Source organism: Pangasianodon hypophthalmus, unplaced genomic scaffold (genome assembly GCF_027358585.1).
Source record: "Pangasianodon hypophthalmus isolate fPanHyp1 unplaced genomic scaffold, fPanHyp1.pri scaffold_90_ctg1, whole genome shotgun sequence".
NCBI lineage: Eukaryota > Metazoa > Chordata > Actinopteri > Siluriformes > Pangasiidae > Pangasianodon > Pangasianodon hypophthalmus.
In genome coordinates this window covers 14189-32869 of record NW_026514224.1, presented here as the reverse complement: position 1 = coordinate 32869, position 18681 = coordinate 14189, and the positions used below count along the sequence as shown (strand labels likewise).

The 18681-nt window shown below is 41.5% G+C and overlaps 18 non-coding genes across 18 annotated transcripts; 9 read left to right on the top strand and 9 right to left on the bottom strand.

The window, feature by feature from the left end:
• The first annotated feature begins 1648 nt into the window (after positions 1–1648).
• trnae-cuc (transfer RNA glutamic acid (anticodon CUC)) lies at positions 1649–1720 on the top strand. Its single transcript has one exon. It is a non-coding gene; the product is annotated as a tRNA-Glu (tRNA).
• A 90-nt stretch (positions 1721–1810) lies between these two features.
• Positions 1811–1898, bottom strand: trnay-gua (transfer RNA tyrosine (anticodon GUA)). Its single transcript is given in 2 exon segments — positions 1811–1846; positions 1862–1898. It is a non-coding gene; the product is annotated as a tRNA-Tyr (tRNA).
• A 2096-nt stretch (positions 1899–3994) lies between these two features.
• trnae-cuc (transfer RNA glutamic acid (anticodon CUC)) lies at positions 3995–4066 on the top strand. The gene has a single exon. It is a non-coding gene; the product is annotated as a tRNA-Glu (tRNA).
• A 90-nt stretch (positions 4067–4156) lies between these two features.
• trnay-gua (transfer RNA tyrosine (anticodon GUA)) lies at positions 4157–4244 on the bottom strand. The gene is given in 2 exon segments: positions 4157–4192; positions 4208–4244. It is a non-coding gene; the product is annotated as a tRNA-Tyr (tRNA).
• A 2956-nt stretch (positions 4245–7200) lies between these two features.
• Positions 7201–7272, top strand: trnae-cuc (transfer RNA glutamic acid (anticodon CUC)). Its single transcript has one exon. It is a non-coding gene; the product is annotated as a tRNA-Glu (tRNA).
• A 90-nt stretch (positions 7273–7362) lies between these two features.
• On the bottom strand, positions 7363–7450 carry trnay-gua (transfer RNA tyrosine (anticodon GUA)). The gene is given in 2 exon segments: positions 7363–7398; positions 7414–7450. It is a non-coding gene; the product is annotated as a tRNA-Tyr (tRNA).
• A 1236-nt stretch (positions 7451–8686) lies between these two features.
• On the top strand, positions 8687–8758 carry trnae-cuc (transfer RNA glutamic acid (anticodon CUC)). Its single transcript has one exon. It is a non-coding gene; the product is annotated as a tRNA-Glu (tRNA).
• A 90-nt stretch (positions 8759–8848) lies between these two features.
• trnay-gua (transfer RNA tyrosine (anticodon GUA)) lies at positions 8849–8936 on the bottom strand. The gene is given in 2 exon segments: positions 8849–8884; positions 8900–8936. It is a non-coding gene; the product is annotated as a tRNA-Tyr (tRNA).
• Positions 8937–11045: 2109 nt separating this feature from the next.
• Positions 11046–11117, top strand: trnae-cuc (transfer RNA glutamic acid (anticodon CUC)). The gene has a single exon. It is a non-coding gene; the product is annotated as a tRNA-Glu (tRNA).
• Positions 11118–11205: 88 nt separating this feature from the next.
• Positions 11206–11293, bottom strand: trnay-gua (transfer RNA tyrosine (anticodon GUA)). Its single transcript is given in 2 exon segments — positions 11206–11241; positions 11257–11293. It is a non-coding gene; the product is annotated as a tRNA-Tyr (tRNA).
• A 2108-nt stretch (positions 11294–13401) lies between these two features.
• On the top strand, positions 13402–13473 carry trnae-cuc (transfer RNA glutamic acid (anticodon CUC)). Its single transcript has one exon. It is a non-coding gene; the product is annotated as a tRNA-Glu (tRNA).
• An 87-nt stretch (positions 13474–13560) lies between these two features.
• Positions 13561–13648, bottom strand: trnay-gua (transfer RNA tyrosine (anticodon GUA)). Its single transcript is given in 2 exon segments — positions 13561–13596; positions 13612–13648. It is a non-coding gene; the product is annotated as a tRNA-Tyr (tRNA).
• Positions 13649–14906: 1258 nt separating this feature from the next.
• On the top strand, positions 14907–14978 carry trnae-cuc (transfer RNA glutamic acid (anticodon CUC)). Its single transcript has one exon. It is a non-coding gene; the product is annotated as a tRNA-Glu (tRNA).
• Positions 14979–15065: 87 nt separating this feature from the next.
• Positions 15066–15153, bottom strand: trnay-gua (transfer RNA tyrosine (anticodon GUA)). Its single transcript is given in 2 exon segments — positions 15066–15101; positions 15117–15153. It is a non-coding gene; the product is annotated as a tRNA-Tyr (tRNA).
• Positions 15154–16411: 1258 nt separating this feature from the next.
• trnae-cuc (transfer RNA glutamic acid (anticodon CUC)) lies at positions 16412–16483 on the top strand. Its single transcript has one exon. It is a non-coding gene; the product is annotated as a tRNA-Glu (tRNA).
• An 87-nt stretch (positions 16484–16570) lies between these two features.
• trnay-gua (transfer RNA tyrosine (anticodon GUA)) lies at positions 16571–16658 on the bottom strand. Its single transcript is given in 2 exon segments — positions 16571–16606; positions 16622–16658. It is a non-coding gene; the product is annotated as a tRNA-Tyr (tRNA).
• A 1247-nt stretch (positions 16659–17905) lies between these two features.
• Positions 17906–17977, top strand: trnae-cuc (transfer RNA glutamic acid (anticodon CUC)). The gene has a single exon. It is a non-coding gene; the product is annotated as a tRNA-Glu (tRNA).
• Positions 17978–18067: 90 nt separating this feature from the next.
• trnay-gua (transfer RNA tyrosine (anticodon GUA)) lies at positions 18068–18155 on the bottom strand. The gene is given in 2 exon segments: positions 18068–18103; positions 18119–18155. It is a non-coding gene; the product is annotated as a tRNA-Tyr (tRNA).
• Between the last annotated feature and the right edge of the window lie 526 nt (positions 18156–18681).

Below are 18681 nucleotides of genomic sequence, written 5' to 3'. Positions count from 1 at the left end.
CTTGATAAAAAAAATTAAATAAATAAAGATGGTGTATTAATGGTCAGAGCTCTATTCTGTTGTCCGTTATTATGAAATTAGTTTACTGTCAGGAAAAAAAGCAAGGAAAAATAAAGAAAATGCTCTGTTAGAAACAGCCATTTATCTTCAGATCTTCAGGCTGGTGAAAAGCTCAGTTTCAAACCCTTGTAACCTTGTTAGCCTTTATTATAACAAAAACGATTATAAAAACGTGTCATCCAATCAGAATGAAACTGCCACAAGTCTAACCAATTGTTTTTCAAACAAACAACCATAAATATATGCATTTTTCTTACCACATTGTGTCCCAGACTTGTTTTTTGTGGGAAACAAGAGCATCAAAGAAGTTTTGCAAACTCAGGCAAAAAAAAAAAAAGAAAAAAGAAAAGCAACTGAACTGCTAACTAGCTAGCTAAATGTCACTGAAGAAGCTAGTGACGTCTAGCTAGACCTATAAATAAACAAAATGAGCGGTGCTGATAGGTTCAAGTTTGAGATGTCAGTCATGTTCATTAAGAGCTTCAGTGATTGGCAGTTGGTTACAAGGTTCCGCCCCTTTGAGAGATCTCCCAGTCGTCATACGGAGCTGTGTGTGTCCCAACCCACCCAAACACTCATTCACCCCCAGAGTGAATTCACTTTCCAACCTCATTCATGTTCTCCAGTTTCTGCACGTGTACCGCCCTCTACAGTCCATTTAACACACTTTCATATGTGTCACTGTAAGTCAAAGCTTTTTCCCACGATGGAAAATTCATCTTGCACAAGCTTGTTTAACCTAAAAATCCACTTTATGATAAAACAAACAATGAAGGTCTCAGTTCCATGGTTTACAATAGCTTGATAAAAAAAATTAAATAAATAAAGATGGTGTATTAATGGTCAGAGCTCTATTCTGTTGTCCGTTATTATGAAATTAGTTTACTGTCAGGAAAAAAAGCAAGGAAAAATAAAGAAAATGCTCTGTTAGAAACAGCCATTTATCTTCAGGCTGGTGAAAAGCTCAGTTTCAAACCCTTGTAACCTTGTTAGCCTTTATTATAACAAAAACGATTATAAAAACGTGTCATCCAATCAGAATGAAACTGCCACAAGTCTAACCAATTGTTTTTCAAACAAACAACCATAAATATATGCATTTTTCTTACCACATTGTGTCCCAGACTTGTTTTTCGTGGGAAACAAGAGCATCAAAGAAGTTTTGCAAACTCAGGCAAAAAAAAAAAAAAGAAAAAAGAAAAGCAACTGAACTGCTAACTAGCTAGCTAAATGTCACTGAAGAAGCTAGTGACGTCTAGCTAGACCTATAAATAAACAAAATGAGCGGTGCTGATAGGTTCAAGTTTGAGATGTCAGTCATGTTCATTAAGAGCTTCAGTGATTGGCAGTTGGTTACAAGGTTCCGCCCCTTTGAGAGATCTCCCAGTCATCATATGGAGCTGTGTGTGTCCCAACCCACCCAAACACTCATTCACCCCCAGAGCATTCATGTTCTCGAGTTTCTGCACGTGTTCGCCCTCTTCAGCTTCCAGGCGGGACTCCAAGCCTCGGAGGTACTGCGGCCAGCCACTAGAGGGCCTCGGAGGTACTGCGCCCAGCCACTAGAGGAGCGGCTGTTTGCTGCGACTCCCTGGTGGTCTAGTGGCTAGGATTCGGCGCTCTCACCGCCGCGGCCCGGGTTCGATTCCCGGTCAGGGAAATGAGTTTTTTCCGCCCCCTGCTTGTCCAACTAACAGGCGGGGAAAACGCAAAATTCCCCTCATGTCACGTCCTAACAACGTAAAAGCCGTCCTTCGAGCCGGATTTGAACCAGCGACCTAAGGATAACCATTTTAAGTACCTACAGTCCTCCGCTCTACCAACTGAGCTATCGAAGGTAGGCAAACGCACCGCTTTGCTAAGTCAGCTAGCAAACCCTAACAATTCTTTCTTCAATACTGCCCTTTACAAACAACGTGGCAAAAAAAAAAAAGGTGATTTAAGCAAACACTAGACTAGCGAGTTATCTTCAGTGATTGGCAGTTGGTTACAAGGTTCCGCCCCTTTGAGAGATCTCCCAGTCGTCATACGGAGCTGTGTGTGTCCCAACCCACCCAAACACTCATTCACCCCCAGAGTGAATTCACTTTCCAACCTCATTCATGTTCTCCAGTTTCTGCACGTGTACCGCCCTCTACAGTCCATTTAACACACTTTCATATGTGTCACTGTAAGTCAAAGCTTTTTCCCACGATGGAAAATTCATCTTGCACAAGCTTGTTTAACCTAAAAATCCACTTTATGATAAAACAAACAATGAAGGTCTCAGTTCCATGGTTTACAATAGCTTGATAAAAAAAATTAAATAAATAAAGATGGTGTATTAATGGTCAGAGCTCTATTCTGTTGTCCGTTATTATGAAATTAGTTTACTGTCAGGAAAAAAAGCAAGGAAAAATAAAGAAAATGCTCTGTTAGAAACAGCCATTTATCTTCAGATCTTCAGGCTGGTGAAAAGCTCAGTTTCAAACCCTTGTAACCTTGTTAGCCTTTATTATAACAAAAACGATTATAAAAACGTGTCATCCAATCAGAATGAAACTGCCACAAGTCTAACCAATTGTTTTTCAAACAAACAACCATAAATATATGCATTTTTCTTACCACATTGTGTCCCAGACTTGTTTTTTGTGGGAAACAAGAGCATCAAAGAAGTTTTGCAAACTCAGGCAAAAAAAAAAAAAGAAAAAAGAAAAGCAACTGAACTGCTAACTAGCTAGCTAAATGTCACTGAAGAAGCTAGTGACGTCTAGCTAGACCTATAAATAAACAAAATGAGCGGTGCTGATAGGTTCAAGTTTGAGATGTCAGTCATGTTCATTAAGAGCTTCAGTGATTGGCAGTTGGTTACAAGGTTCCGCCCCTTTGAGAGATCTCCCAGTCGTCATACGGAGCTGTGTGTGTCCCAACCCACCCAAACACTCATTCACCCCCAGAGTGAATTCACTTTCCAACCTCATTCATGTTCTCCAGTTTCTGCACGTGTACCGCCCTCTACAGTCCATTTAACACACTTTCATATGTGTCACTGTAAGTCAAAGCTTTTTCCCACGATGGAAAATTCATCTTGCACAAGCTTGTTTAACCTAAAAATCCACTTTATGATAAAACAAACAATGAAGGTCTCAGTTCCATGGTTTACAATAGCTTGATAAAAAAAATTAAATAAATAAAGATGGTGTATTAATGGTCAGAGCTCTATTCTGTTGTCCGTTATTATGAAATTAGTTTACTGTCAGGAAAAAAAGCAAGGAAAAATAAAGAAAATGCTCTGTTAGAAACAGCCATTTATCTTCAGGCTGGTGAAAAGCTCAGTTTCAAACCCTTGTAACCTTGTTAGCCTTTATTATAACAAAAACGATTATAAAAACGTGTCATCCAATCAGAATGAAACTGCCACAAGTCTAACCAATTGTTTTTCAAACAAACAACCATAAATATATGCATTTTTCTTACCACATTGTGTCCCAGACTTGTTTTTCGTGGGAAACAAGAGCATCAAAGAAGTTTTGCAAACTCAGGCAAAAAAAAAAAAAGAAAAAAGAAAAGCAACTGAACTGCTAACTAGCTAGCTAAATGTCACTGAAGAAGCTAGTGACGTCTAGCTAGACCTATAAATAAACAAAATGAGCGGTGCTGATAGGTTCAAGTTTGAGATGTCAGTCATGTTCATTAAGAGCTTCAGTGATTGGCAGTTGGTTACAAGGTTCCGCCCCTTTGAGAGATCTCCCAGTCATCATATGGAGCTGTGTGTGTCCCAACCCACCCAAACATTCATTCACCCCCAGAGCATTCATTTTCTCGAGTTTCTGCACGTGTTCGCCCTCTTCAGCTTCCAGGCGGGACTCCAAGCCTCGGAGGTACTGCGGCCAGCCACTAGAGGGCCTCGGAGGTACTGCGCCCAGCCACTAGAGGAGCGGCTGTTTGCTGCGACTCCCTGGTGGTCTAGTGGCTAGGATTCGGCGCTCTCACCGCCGCGGCCCGGGTTCGATTCCCGGTGAGGGAAATGAGTTTTTTCCGCCCCCTGCTTGTCCAACTAACAGGCGGGGAAAACGCAAAATTCCCCTCATGTCACGTCCTAACAACGTAAAAGCCGTCCTTCGAGCCGGATTTGAACCAGCGACCTAAGGATAACCATTTTAAGTACCTACAGTCCTCCGCTCTACCAACTGAGCTATCGAAGGTAGGCAAAAGCACCGCTTTGCTAAGTCAGCTAGCAAACCCTAACAATTCTTTCTTCAATACTGCCCTTTACAAACAACGTGGCAAAAAAAAAAAAAGTGATTTAAGCAAACACTAGACTAGCGAGTTATCTTCAGTGATTGGCAGTTGGTTACAAGGTTCCGCCCCTTTGAGAGATCTCCCAGTCGTCATACGGAGCTGTGTGTGTCCCAACCCACCCAAACACTCATTCACCCCCAGAGTGAATTCACTTTCCAACCTCATTCATGTTCTCCAGTTTCTGCACGTGTACCGCCCTCTACAGTCCATTTAACACACTTTCATATGTGTCACTGTAAGTCAAAGCTTTTTCCCACGATGGAAAATTCATCTTGCACAAGCTTGTTTAACCTAAAAATCCACTTTATGATAAAACAAACAATGAAGGTCTCAGTTCCATGGTTTACAATAGCTTGATAAAAAAAATTAAATAAATAAAGATGGTGTATTAATGGTCAGAGCTCTATTCTGTTGTCCGTTATTATGAAATTAGTTTACTGTCAGGAAAAAAAGCAAGGAAAAATAAAGAAAATGCTCTGTTAGAAACAGCCATTTATCTTCAGATCTTCAGGCTGGTGAAAAGCTCAGTTTCAAACCCTTGTAACCTTGTTAGCCTTTATTATAACAAAAACGATTATAAAAACGTGTCATCCAATCAGAATGAAACTGCCACAAGTCTAACCAATTGTTTTTCAAACAAACAACCATAAATATATGCATTTTTCTTACCACATTGTGTCCCAGACTTGTTTTTTGTGGGAAACAAGAGCATCAAAGAAGTTTTGCAAACTCAGGCAAAAAAAAAAAAAGAAAAAAGAAAAGCAACTGAACTGCTAACTAGCTAGCTAAATGTCACTGAAGAAGCTAGTGACGTCTAGCTAGACCTATAAATAAACAAAATGAGCGGTGCTGATAGGTTCAAGTTTGAGATGTCAGTCATGTTCATTAAGAGCTTCAGTGATTGGCAGTTGGTTACAAGGTTCCGCCCCTTTGAGAGATCTCCCAGTCGTCATACGGAGCTGTGTGTGTCCCAACCCACCCAAACACTCATTCACCCCCAGAGTGAATTCACTTTCCAACCTCATTCATGTTCTCCAGTTTCTGCACGTGTACCGCCCTCTACAGTCCATTTAACACACTTTCATATGTGTCACTGTAAGTCAAAGCTTTTTCCCACGATGGAAAATTCATCTTGCACAAGCTTGTTTAACCTAAAAATCCACTTTATGATAAAACAAACAATGAAGGTCTCAGTTCCATGGTTTACAATAGCTTGATAAAAAAAATTAAATAAATAAAGATGGTGTATTAATGGTCAGAGCTCTATTCTGTTGTCCGTTATTATGAAATTAGTTTACTGTCAGGAAAAAAAGCAAGGAAAAATAAAGAAAATGCTCTGTTAGAAACAGCCATTTATCTTCAGATCTTCAGGCTGGTGAAAAGCTCAGTTTCAAACCCTTGTAACCTTGTTAGCCTTTATTATAACAAAAACGATTATAAAAACGTGTCATCCAATCAGAATGAAACTGCCACAAGTCTAACCAATTGTTTTTCAAACAAACAACCATAAATATATGCATTTTTCTTACCACATTGTGTCCCAGACTTGTTTTTTGTGGGAAACAAGAGCATCAAAGAAGTTTTGCAAACTCAGGCAAAAAAAAAAAAAGAAAAAAGAAAAGCAACTGAACTGCTAACTAGCTAGCTAAATGTCACTGAAGAAGCTAGTGACGTCTAGCTAGACCTATAAATAAACAAAATGAGCGGTGCTGATAGGTTCAAGTTTGAGATGTCAGTCATGTTCATTAAGAGCTTCAGTGATTGGCAGTTGGTTACAAGGTTCCGCCCCTTTGAGAGATCTCCCAGTCGTCATACGGAGCTGTGTGTGTCCCAACCCACCCAAACACTCATTCACCCCCAGAGTGAATTCACTTTCCAACCTCATTCATGTTCTCCAGTTTCTGCACGTGTACCGCCCTCTACAGTCCATTTAACACACTTTCATATGTGTCACTGTAAGTCAAAGCTTTTTCCCACGATGGAAAATTCATCTTGCACAAGCTTGTTTAACCTAAAAATCCACTTTATGATAAAACAAACAATGAAGGTCTCAGTTCCATGGTTTACAATAGCTTGATAAAAAAAATTAAATAAATAAAGATGGTGTATTAATGGTCAGAGCTCTATTCTGTTGTCCGTTATTATGAAATTAGTTTACTGTCAGGAAAAAAAGCAAGGAAAAATAAAGAAAATGCTCTGTTAGAAACAGCCATTTATCTTCAGGCTGGTGAAAAGCTCAGTTTCAAACCCTTGTAACCTTGTTAGCCTTTATTATAACAAAAACGATTATAAAAACGTGTCATCCAATCAGAATGAAACTGCCACAAGTCTAACCAATTGTTTTTCAAACAAACAACCATAAATATATGCATTTTTCTTACCACATTGTGTCCCAGACTTGTTTTTCGTGGGAAACAAGAGCATCAAAGAAGTTTTGCAAACTCAGGCAAAAAAAAAAAAAGAAAAAAGAAAAGCAACTGAACTGCTAACTAGCTAGCTAAATGTCACTGAAGAAGCTAGTGACGTCTAGCTAGACCTATAAATAAACAAAATGAGCGGTGCTGATAGGTTCAAGTTTGAGATGTCAGTCATGTTCATTAAGAGCTTCAGTGATTGGCAGTTGGTTACAAGGTTCCGCCCCTTTGAGAGATCTCCCAGTCATCATATGGAGCTGTGTGTGTCCCAACCCACCCAAACATTCATTCACCCCCAGAGCATTCATTTTCTCGAGTTTCTGCACGTGTTCGCCCTCTTCAGCTTCCAGGCGGGACTCCAAGCCTCGGAGGTACTGCGGCCAGCCACTAGAGGGCCTCGGAGGTACTGCGCCCAGCCACTAGAGGAGCGGCTGTTTGCTGCGACTCCCTGGTGGTCTAGTGGCTAGGATTCGGCGCTCTCACCGCCGCGGCCCGGGTTCGATTCCCGGTGAGGGAAATGAGTTTTTTCCGCCCCCTGCTTGTCCAACTAACAGGCGGGGAAAACGCAAAATTCCCCTCATGTCACGTCCTAACAACGTAAAAGCCGTCCTTCGAGCCGGATTTGAACCAGCGACCTAAGGATAACCATTTTAAGTACCTACAGTCCTCCGCTCTACCAACTGAGCTATCGAAGGTAGGCAAAAGCACCGCTTTGCTAAGTCAGCTAGCAAACCCTAACAATTCTTTCTTCAATACTGCCCTTTACAAACAACGTGGCAAAAAAAAAAAAAGTGATTTAAGCAAACACTAGACTAGCGAGTTATCTTCAGTGATTGGCAGTTGGTTACAAGGTTCCGCCCCTTTGAGAGATCTCCCAGTCGTCATACGGAGCTGTGTGTGTCCCAACCCACCCAAACACTCATTCACCCCCAGAGTGAATTCACTTTCCAACCTCATTCATGTTCTCCAGTTTCTGCACGTGTACCGCCCTCTACAGTCCATTTAACACACTTTCATATGTGTCACTGTAAGTCAAAGCTTTTTCCCACGATGGAAAATTCATCTTGCACAAGCTTGTTTAACCTAAAAATCCACTTTATGATAAAACAAACAATGAAGGTCTCAGTTCCATGGTTTACAATAGCTTGATAAAAAAAATTAAATAAATAAAGATGGTGTATTAATGGTCAGAGCTCTATTCTGTTGTCCGTTATTATGAAATTAGTTTACTGTCAGGAAAAAAAGCAAGGAAAAATAAAGAAAATGCTCTGTTAGAAACAGCCATTTATCTTCAGGCTGGTGAAAAGCTCAGTTTCAAACCCTTGTAACCTTGTTAGCCTTTATTATAACAAAAACGATTATAAAAACGTGTCATCCAATCAGAATGAAACTGCCACAAGTCTAACCAATTGTTTTTCAAACAAACAACCATAAATATATGCATTTTTCTTACCACATTGTGTCCCAGACTTGTTTTTCGTGGGAAACAAGAGCATCAAAGAAGTTTTGCAAACTCAGGCAAAAAAAAAAAAAGAAAAAAGAAAAGCAACTGAACTGCTAACTAGCTAGCTAAATGTCACTGAAGAAGCTAGTGACGTCTAGCTAGACCTATAAATAAACAAAATGAGCGGTGCTGATAGGTTCAAGTTTGAGATGTCAGTCATGTTCATTAAGAGCTTCAGTGATTGGCAGTTGGTTACAAGGTTCCGCCCCTTTGAGAGATCTCCCAGTCATCATATGGAGCTGTGTGTGTCCCAACCCACCCAAACATTCATTCACCCCCAGAGCATTCATTTTCTCGAGTTTCTGCACGTGTTCGCCCTCTTCAGCTTCCAGGCGGGACTCCAAGCCTCGGAGGTACTGCGGCCAGCCACTAGAGGGCCTCGGAGGTACTGCGCCCAGCCACTAGAGGAGCGGCTGTTTGCTGCGACTCCCTGGTGGTCTAGTGGCTAGGATTCGGCGCTCTCACCGCCGCGGCCCGGGTTCGATTCCCGGTGAGGGAAATGAGTTTTTTCCGCCCCCTGCTTGTCCAACTAACAGGCGGGGAAAACGCAAAATTCCCCTCATGTCACGTCCTAACAACGTAAAAGCCGTCCTTCGAGCCGGATTTGAACCAGCGACCTAAGGATAACCATTTTAAGTACCTACAGTCCTCCGCTCTACCAACTGAGCTATCGAAGGTAGGCAAAAGCACCGCTTTGCTAAGTCAGCTAGCAAACCCTAACAATTCTTTCTTCAATACTGCCCTTTACAAACAACGTGGCAAAAAAAAAAAAAGTGATTTAAGCAAACACTAGACTAGCGAGTTATCTTCAGTGATTGGCAGTTGGTTACAAGGTTCCGCCCCTTTGAGAGATCTCCCAGTCGTCATACGGAGCTGTGTGTGTCCCAACCCACCCAAACACTCATTCACCCCCAGAGTGAATTCACTTTCCAACCTCATTCATGTTCTCCAGTTTCTGCACGTGTACCGCCCTCTACAGTCCATTTAACACACTTTCATATGTGTCACTGTAAGTCAAAGCTTTTTCCCACGATGGAAAATTCATCTTGCACAAGCTTGTTTAACCTAAAAATCCACTTTATGATAAAACAAACAATGAAGGTCTCAGTTCCATGGTTTACAATAGCTTGATAAAAAAAATTAAATAAATAAAGATGGTGTATTAATGGTCAGAGCTCTATTCTGTTGTCCGTTATTATGAAATTAGTTTACTGTCAGGAAAAAAAGCAAGGAAAAATAAAGAAAATGCTCTGTTAGAAACAGCCATTTATCTTCAGATCTTCAGGCTGGTGAAAAGCTCAGTTTCAAACCCTTGTAACCTTGTTAGCCTTTATTATAACAAAAACGATTATAAAAACGTGTCATCCAATCAGAATGAAACTGCCACAAGTCTAACCAATTGTTTTTCAAACAAACAACCATAAATATATGCATTTTTCTTACCACATTGTGTCCCAGACTTGTTTTTTGTGGGAAACAAGAGCATCAAAGAAGTTTTGCAAACTCAGGCAAAAAAAAAAAAAGAAAAAAGAAAAGCAACTGAACTGCTAACTAGCTAGCTAAATGTCACTGAAGAAGCTAGTGACGTCTAGCTAGACCTATAAATAAACAAAATGAGCGGTGCTGATAGGTTCAAGTTTGAGATGTCAGTCATGTTCATTAAGAGCTTCAGTGATTGGCAGTTGGTTACAAGGTTCCGCCCCTTTGAGAGATCTCCCAGTCGTCATACGGAGCTGTGTGTGTCCCAACCCACCCAAACACTCATTCACCCCCAGAGTGAATTCACTTTCCAACCTCATTCATGTTCTCCAGTTTCTGCACGTGTACCGCCCTCTACAGTCCATTTAACACACTTTCATATGTGTCACTGTAAGTCAAAGCTTTTTCCCACGATGGAAAATTCATCTTGCACAAGCTTGTTTAACCTAAAAATCCACTTTATGATAAAACAAACAATGAAGGTCTCAGTTCCATGGTTTACAATAGCTTGATAAAAAAAATTAAATAAATAAAGATGGTGTATTAATGGTCAGAGCTCTATTCTGTTGTCCGTTATTATGAAATTAGTTTACTGTCAGGAAAAAAAGCAAGGAAAAATAAAGAAAATGCTCTGTTAGAAACAGCCATTTATCTTCAGGCTGGTGAAAAGCTCAGTTTCAAACCCTTGTAACCTTGTTAGCCTTTATTATAACAAAAACGATTATAAAAACGTGTCATCCAATCAGAATGAAACTGCCACAAGTCTAACCAATTGTTTTTCAAACAAACAACCATAAATATATGCATTTTTCTTACCACATTGTGTCCCAGACTTGTTTTTCGTGGGAAACAAGAGCATCAAAGAAGTTTTGCAAACTCAGGCAAAAAAAAAAAAAAAAAAAGAAAAGCAACTGAACTGCTAACTAGCTAGCTAAATGTCACTGAAGAAGCTAGTGACGTCTAGCTAGACCTATAAATAAACAAAATGAGCGGTGCTGATAGGTTCAAGTTTGAGATGTCAGTCATGTTCATTAAGAGCTTCAGTGATTGGCAGTTGGTTACAAGGTTCCGCCCCTTTGAGAGATCTCCCAGTCATCATATGGAGCTGTGTGTGTCCCAACCCACCCAAACACTCATTCACCCCCAGAGCATTCATGTTCTCGAGTTTCTGCACGTGTTCGCCCTCTTCAGCTTCCAGGCGGGACTCCAAGTGATGTATGAAAAGCCTCGGAAGTACTGCGGCCAGCCACTAGAGGGCCTCGGAGGTGCTGCGCCCAGCCACTAGGGGAGCGGCTGTTCGCTGCGACTCCCTGGTGGTCTAGTGGCTAGGATTCGGCGCTCTCACCGCCGCGGCCCGGGTTCGATTCCCGGTCAGGGAAATGAGTTTTTTTCCCCCTGCTTGTCCAACTAACAGGCGGGGAAAACGCAAAATTCCCCTCATGTCACGTCCTAACAACGTAAAAGCCGTCCTTCGAGCCGGATTTGAACCAGCGACCTAAGGATAACCATTTTAAGTACCTACAGTCCTCCGCTCTACCAACTGAGCTATCGAAGGTAAGCAAAAGCACCGCTTTGCTAAGTCAGCTAGCAAACCCTAACAATTCTTTCTTCAATACTGCCCTTTACAAACAACGTGGCAAAAAAAAAAAGTGATTTAAGGAAACACTAGACTAGCGAGTTATCTTCAGTGATTGGCAGTTGGTTACAAGATTCCGCCCCTTTGAGAGATCTCCCAGTCGTCATACTGGGCTGTGTGTGTCCCAACCCACCCAAACACTCATTCACCCCCAGAGTGAATTCACTTTCCAACCTCATTCATGTTCTCGACTTTCTGCACGTGTACCGCCCTCTACAGTCCATTTAACACACTTTCATACGTGTCACTGTAAGTCAAAGCTTTTTCCCACGATGGAAAATTCATCTTGCACAAGCTTGTTTAACCTAAAAATCCACTTTATGATAAAACAAACAATGAAGGTCTCAGTTCCATGGTTTACAATAGCTTGATAAAAAAAATTAAATAAATAAAGATGGTGTATTAATGGTCAGAGCTCTATTCTGTTGTCCGTTATTATGAAATTAGTTTACTGTCAGGAAAAAAAGCAAGGAAAAATAAAGAAAATGCTCTGTTAGAAACAGCCATTTATCTTCAGATCTTCAGGCTGGTGAAAAGCTCAGTTTCAAACCCTTGTAACCTTGTTAGCCTTTATTATAACAAAAACGATTATAAAAACGTGTCATCCAATCAGAATGAAACTGCCACAAGTCTAACCAATTGTTTTTCAAACAAACAACCATAAATATATGCATTTTTCTTACCACATTGTGTCCCAGACTTGTTTTTTGTGGGAAACAAGAGCATCAAAGAAGTTTTGCAAACTCAGGCAAAAAAAAAAAAAGAAAAAAGAAAAGCAACTGAACTGCTAACTAGCTAGCTAAATGTCACTGAAGAAGCTAGTGACGTCTAGCTAGACCTATAAATAAACAAAATGAGCGGTGCTGATAGGTTCAAGTTTGAGATGTCAGTCATGTTCATTAAGAGCTTCAGTGATTGGCAGTTGGTTACAAGGTTCCGCCCCTTTGAGAGATCTCCCAGTCGTCATACGGAGCTGTGTGTGTCCCAACCCACCCAAACACTCATTCACCCCCAGAGTGAATTCACTTTCCAACCTCATTCATGTTCTCCAGTTTCTGCACGTGTACCGCCCTCTACAGTCCATTTAACACACTTTCATATGTGTCACTGTAAGTCAAAGCTTTTTCCCACGATGGAAAATTCATCTTGCACAAGCTTGTTTAACCTAAAAATCCACTTTATGATAAAACAAACAATGAAGGTCTCAGTTCCATGGTTTACAATAGCTTGATAAAAAAAATTAAATAAATAAAGATGGTGTATTAATGGTCAGAGCTCTATTCTGTTGTCCGTTATTATGAAATTAGTTTACTGTCAGGAAAAAAAGCAAGGAAAAATAAAGAAAATGCTCTGTTAGAAACAGCCATTTATCTTCAGGCTGGTGAAAAGCTCAGTTTCAAACCCTTGTAACCTTGTTAGCCTTTATTATAACAAAAACGATTATAAAAACGTGTCATCCAATCAGAATGAAACTGCCACAAGTCTAACCAATTGTTTTTCAAACAAACAACCATAAATATATGCATTTTTCTTACCACATTGTGTCCCAGACTTGTTTTTCGTGGGAAACAAGAGCATCAAAGAAGTTTTGCAAACTCAGGCAAAAAAAAAAAAAAAAAAAAGAAAAGCAACTGAACTGCTAACTAGCTAGCTAAATGTCACTGAAGAAGCTAGTGACGTCTAGCTAGACCTATAAATAAACAAAATGAGCGGTGCTGATAGGTTCAAGTTTGAGATGTCAGTCATGTTCATTAAGAGCTTCAGTGATTGGCAGTTGGTTACAAGGTTCCGCCCCTTTGAGAGATCTCCCAGTCATCATATGGAGCTGTGTGTGTCCCAACCCACCCAAACACTCATTCACCCCCAGAGCATTCATGTTCTCGAGTTTCTGCACGTGTTCGCCCTCTTCAGCTTCCAGGCGGGACTCCAAGTGATGTATGAAAAGCCTCGGAAGTACTGCGGCCAGCCACTAGAGGGCCTCGGAGGTGCTGCGCCCAGCCACTAGGGGAGCGGCTGTTCGCTGCGACTCCCTGGTGGTCTAGTGGCTAGGATTCGGCGCTCTCACCGCCGCGGCCCGGGTTCGATTCCCGGTCAGGGAAATGAGTTTTTTCCCCCTGCTTGTCCAACTAACAGGCGGGGAAAACGCAAAATTCCCCTCATGTCACGTCCTAACAACGTAAAAGCCGTCCTTCGAGCCGGATTTGAACCAGCGACCTAAGGATAACCATTTTAAGTACCTACAGTCCTCCGCTCTACCAACTGAGCTATCGAAGGTAGGCAAAAGCACCGCTTTGCTAAGTCAGCTAGCAAACCCTAACAATTCTTTCTTCAATACTGCCCTTTACAAACAACGTGGCAAAAAAAAAAAAAGTGATTTAAGCAAACACTAGACTAGCGAGTTATCTTCAGTGATTGGCAGTTGGTTACAAGGTTCCGCCCCTTTGAGAGATCTCCCAGTCGTCATACGGAGCTGTGTGTGTCCCAACCCACCCAAACACTCATTCACCCCCAGAGTGAATTCACTTTCCAACCTCATTCATGTTCTCCAGTTTCTGCACGTGTACCGCCCTCTACAGTCCATTTAACACACTTTCATATGTGTCACTGTAAGTCAAAGCTTTTTCCCACGATGGAAAATTCATCTTGCACAAGCTTGTTTAACCTAAAAATCCACTTTATGATAAAACAAACAATGAAGGTCTCAGTTCCATGGTTTACAATAGCTTGATAAAAAAAATTAAATAAATAAAGATGGTGTATTAATGGTCAGAGCTCTATTCTGTTGTCCGTTATTATGAAATTAGTTTACTGTCAGGAAAAAAAGCAAGGAAAAATAAAGAAAATGCTCTGTTAGAAACAGCCATTTATCTTCAGATCTTCAGGCTGGTGAAAAGCTCAGTTTCAAACCCTTGTAACCTTGTTAGCCTTTATTATAACAAAAACGATTATAAAAACGTGTCATCCAATCAGAATGAAACTGCCACAAGTCTAACCAATTGTTTTTCAAACAAACAACCATAAATATATGCATTTTTCTTACCACATTGTGTCCCAGACTTGTTTTTCGTGGGAAACAAGAGCATCAAAGAAGTTTTGCAAACTCAGGCAAAAAAAAAAAAAGAAAAAAGAAAAGCAACTGAACTGCTAACTAGCTAGCTAAATGTCACTGAAGAAGCTAGTGACGTCTAGCTAGACCTATAAATAAACAAAATGAGCGGTGCTGATAGGTTCAAGTTTGAGATGTCAGTCATGTTCATTAAGAGCTTCAGTGATTGGCAGTTGGTTACAAGGTTCCGCCCCTTTGAGAGATCTCCCAGTCATCATATGGAGCTGTGTGTGTCCCAACCCACCCAAACACTCATTCACCCCCAGAGCATTCATGTTCTCGAGTTTCTGCACGTGTTCGCCCTCTTCAGCTTCCAGGCGGGACTCCAAGTGATGTATGAAAAGCCTCGGAAGTACTGCGGCCAGCCACTAGAGGGCCTCGGAGGTGCTGCGCCCAGCCACTAGGGGAGCGGCTGTTCGCTGCGACTCCCTGGTGGTCTAGTGGCTAGGATTCGGCGCTCTCACCACCGCGGCCCGGGTTCGATTCCCGGTCAGGGAAATGAGTTTTTTCCCCCTGCTTGTCCAACTAACAGGCGGGGAAAACGCAAAATTCCCCTCATGTCACGTCCTAACAACGTAAAAGCCGTCCTTCGAGCCGGATTTGAACCAGCGACCTAAGGATAACCATTTTAAGTACCTACAGTCCTCCGCTCTACCAACTGAGCTATCGAAGGTAGGCAAAAGCACCGCTTTGCTAAGTCAGCTAGCAAACCCTAACAATTCTTTCTTCAATACTGCCCTTTACAAACAACGTGGCAAAAAAAAAAAAAGTGATTTAAGCAAACACTAGACTAGCGAGTTATCTTCAGTGATTGGCAGTTGGTTACAAGATTCCGCCCCTTTGAGAGATCTCCCAGTCGTCATACTGGGCTGTGTGTGTCCCAACCCACCCAAACACTCATTCACCCCCAGAGTGAATTCACTTTCCAACCTCATTCATGTTCTCGACTTTCTGCACGTGTACCGCCCTCTACAGTCCATTTAACACACTTTCATATGAGTCACTGTAAGTCAAAGCTTTTTCCCACGATGGAAAATTCATCTTGCACAAGCTTGTTTAACCTAAAAATCCACTTTATGATAAAACAAACAATGAAGGTCTCAGTTCCATGGTTTACAATAGCTTGATAAAAAAAATTAAATAAATAAAGATGGTGTATTAATGGTCAGAGCTCTATTCTGTTGTCCGTTATTATGAAATTAGTTTACTGTCAGGAAAAAAAGCAAGGAAAAATAAAGAAAATGCTCTGTTAGAAACAGCCATTTATCTTCAGATCTTCAGGCTGGTGAAAAGCTCAGTTTCAAACCCTTGTAACCTTGTTAGCCTTTATTATAACAAAAACGATTATAAAAACGTGTCATCCAATCAGAATGAAACTGCCACAAGTCTAACCAATTGTTTTTCAAACAAACAACCATAAATATATGCATTTTTCTTACCACATTGTGTCCCAGACTTGTTTTTCGTGGGAAACAAGAGCATCAAAGAAGTTTTGCAAACTCAGGCAAAAAAAAAAAAAAAAAAAAGAAAAGCAACTGAACTGCTAACTAGCTAGCTAAATTTCACTGAAGAAGCTAGTGACGTCTAGCTAGACCTATAAATAAACAAAATGAGCGGTGCTGATAGGTTCAAGTTTGAGATGTCAGTCATGTTCATTAAGAGCTTCAGTGATTGGCAGTTGGTTACAAGGTTCCGCCCCTTTGAGAGATCTCCCAGTCATCATATGGAGCTGTGTGTGTCCCAACCCACCCAAACACTCATTCACCCCCAGAGCATTCATGTTCTCGAGTTTCTGCACGTGTTCGCCCTCTTCAGCTTCCAGGCGGGACTCCAAGTGATGTATGAAAAGCCTCGGAAGTACTGCGGCCAGCCACTAGAGGGCCTCGGAGGTGCTGCGCCCAGCCACTAGGGGAGCGGCTGTTCGCTGCGACTCCCTGGTGGTCTAGTGGCTAGGATTCGGCGCTCTCACCGCCGCGGCCCGGGTTCGATTCCCGGTCAGGGAAATGAGTTTTTTCCCCCTGCTTGTCCAACTAACAGGCGGGGAAAACGCAAAATTCCCCTCATGTCACGTCCTAACAACGTAAAAGCCGTCCTTCGAGCCGGATTTGAACCAGCGACCTAAGGATAACCATTTTAAGTACCTACAGTCCTCCGCTCTACCAACTGAGCTATCGAAGGTAGGCAAAAGCACCGCTTTGCTAAGTCAGCTAGCAAACCCTAACAATTCTTTCTTCAATACAGCCCTTTACAAACAACGTGGCAAAAAAAAAAAAAGTGATTTAAGCAAACACTAGACTAGCGAGTTATCTTCAGTGATTGGCAGTTGGTTACAAGGTTCCGCCCCTTTGAGAGATCTCCCAGTCGTCATACGGAGCTGTGTGTGTCCCAACCCACCCAAACACTCATTCACCCCCAGAGTGAATTCACTTTCCAACCTCATTCATGTTCTCCAGTTTCTGCACGTGTACCGCCCTCTACAGTCCATTTAACACACTTTCATATGAGTCACTGTAAGTCAAAGCTTTTTCCCACGATGGAAAATTCATCTTGCACAAGCTTGTTTAACCTAAAAATCCACTTTATGATAAAACAAACAATGAAGGTCTCAGTTCCATGGTTTACAATAGCTTGATAAAAAAAATTAAATAAATAAAGATGGTGTATTAATGGTCAGAGCTCTATTCTGTTGTCCGTTATTATGAAATTAGTTTACTGTCAGGAAAAAAAGCAAGGAAAAATAAAGAAAATGCTCTGTTAGAAACAGCCATTTATCTTCAGATCTTCAGGCTGGTGAAAAGCTCAGTTTCAAACCCTTGTAACCTTGTTAGCCTTTATTATAACAAAAACGATTATAAAAACGTGTCATCCAATCAGAATGAAACTGCCACAAGTCTAACCAATTGTTTTTCAAACAAACAACCATAAATATATGCATTTTTCTTACCACATTGTGTCCCAGACTTGTTTTTCGTGGGAAACAAGAGCATCAAAGAAGTTTTGCAAACTCAGGCAAAAAAAAAAAAAAAAAAAAAAAGAAAAGCAACTGAACTGCTAACTAGCTAGCTAAATTTCACTGAAGAAGCTAGTGACGTCTAGCTAGACCTATAAATAAACAAAATGAGCGGTGCTGATAGGTTCAAGTTTGAGATGTCAGTCATGTTCATTAAGAGCTTCAGTGATTGGCAGTTGGTTACAAGGTTCCGCCCCTTTGAGAGATCTCCCAGTCATCATACGGAGCTGTGTGTGTCCCAACCCACCCAAACATTCATTCACCCCCAGAGCATTCATGTTCTCGAGTTTCTGCACGTGTTCGCCCTCTTCAGCTTCCAGGCGGGACTCCAAGCCTCGGAGGTACTGCGGCCAGCCACTAGAGGGCCTCGGAGGTACTGCGCCCAGCCACTAGAGGAGCGGCTGTTTGCTGCGACTCCCTGGTGGTCTAGTGGCTAGGATTCGGCGCTCTCACCGCCGCGGCCCGGGTTCGATTCCCGGTCAGGGAAATGAGTTTTTTTTGCCCCCTGCTTGTCCAACTAACAGGCGGGGAAAACGCAAAATTCCCCTCATGTCACGTCCTAACAACGTAAAAGCCGTCCTTCGAGCCGGATTTGAACCAGCGACCTAAGGATAACCATTTTAAGTACCTACAGTCCTCCGCTCTACCAACTGAGCTATCGAAGGTAAGCAAAAGCATCGCTTTGTTAAGTCAGCTAGCAAACCCTAACAATTCTTTCTTCAATACTGCCCTTTACAAACAACGTGGCAAAAAAAAAAAAAAAAGTGATTTAAGGAAAGACTAGACTAGCGAGTTATCTTCAGTGATTGGCAGTTGGTTACAAGGTTCCGCCCCTTTGAGAGATCTCCCAGTCGTCATACGGAGCTGTGTGTGTCCCAACCCACCCAAACACTCATTCACCCCCAGAGTGAATTCACTTTCCAACCTCATTCATGTTCTCGACTTTCTGCACGTGTACCGCCCTCTACAGTCCATTTAACACACTTTCATATGAGTCACTGTAAGTCAAAGCTTTTTCCCACGATGGAAAATTCATCTTGCACAAGCTTGTTTAACCTAAAAATCCACTTTATGATAAAACAAACAATGAAGGTCTCAGTTCCATGGTTTACAATAGCTTGATAAAAAAAATTAAATAAATAAAGATGGTGTATTAATGGTCAGAGCTCTATTCTGTTGTCCGTTATTATG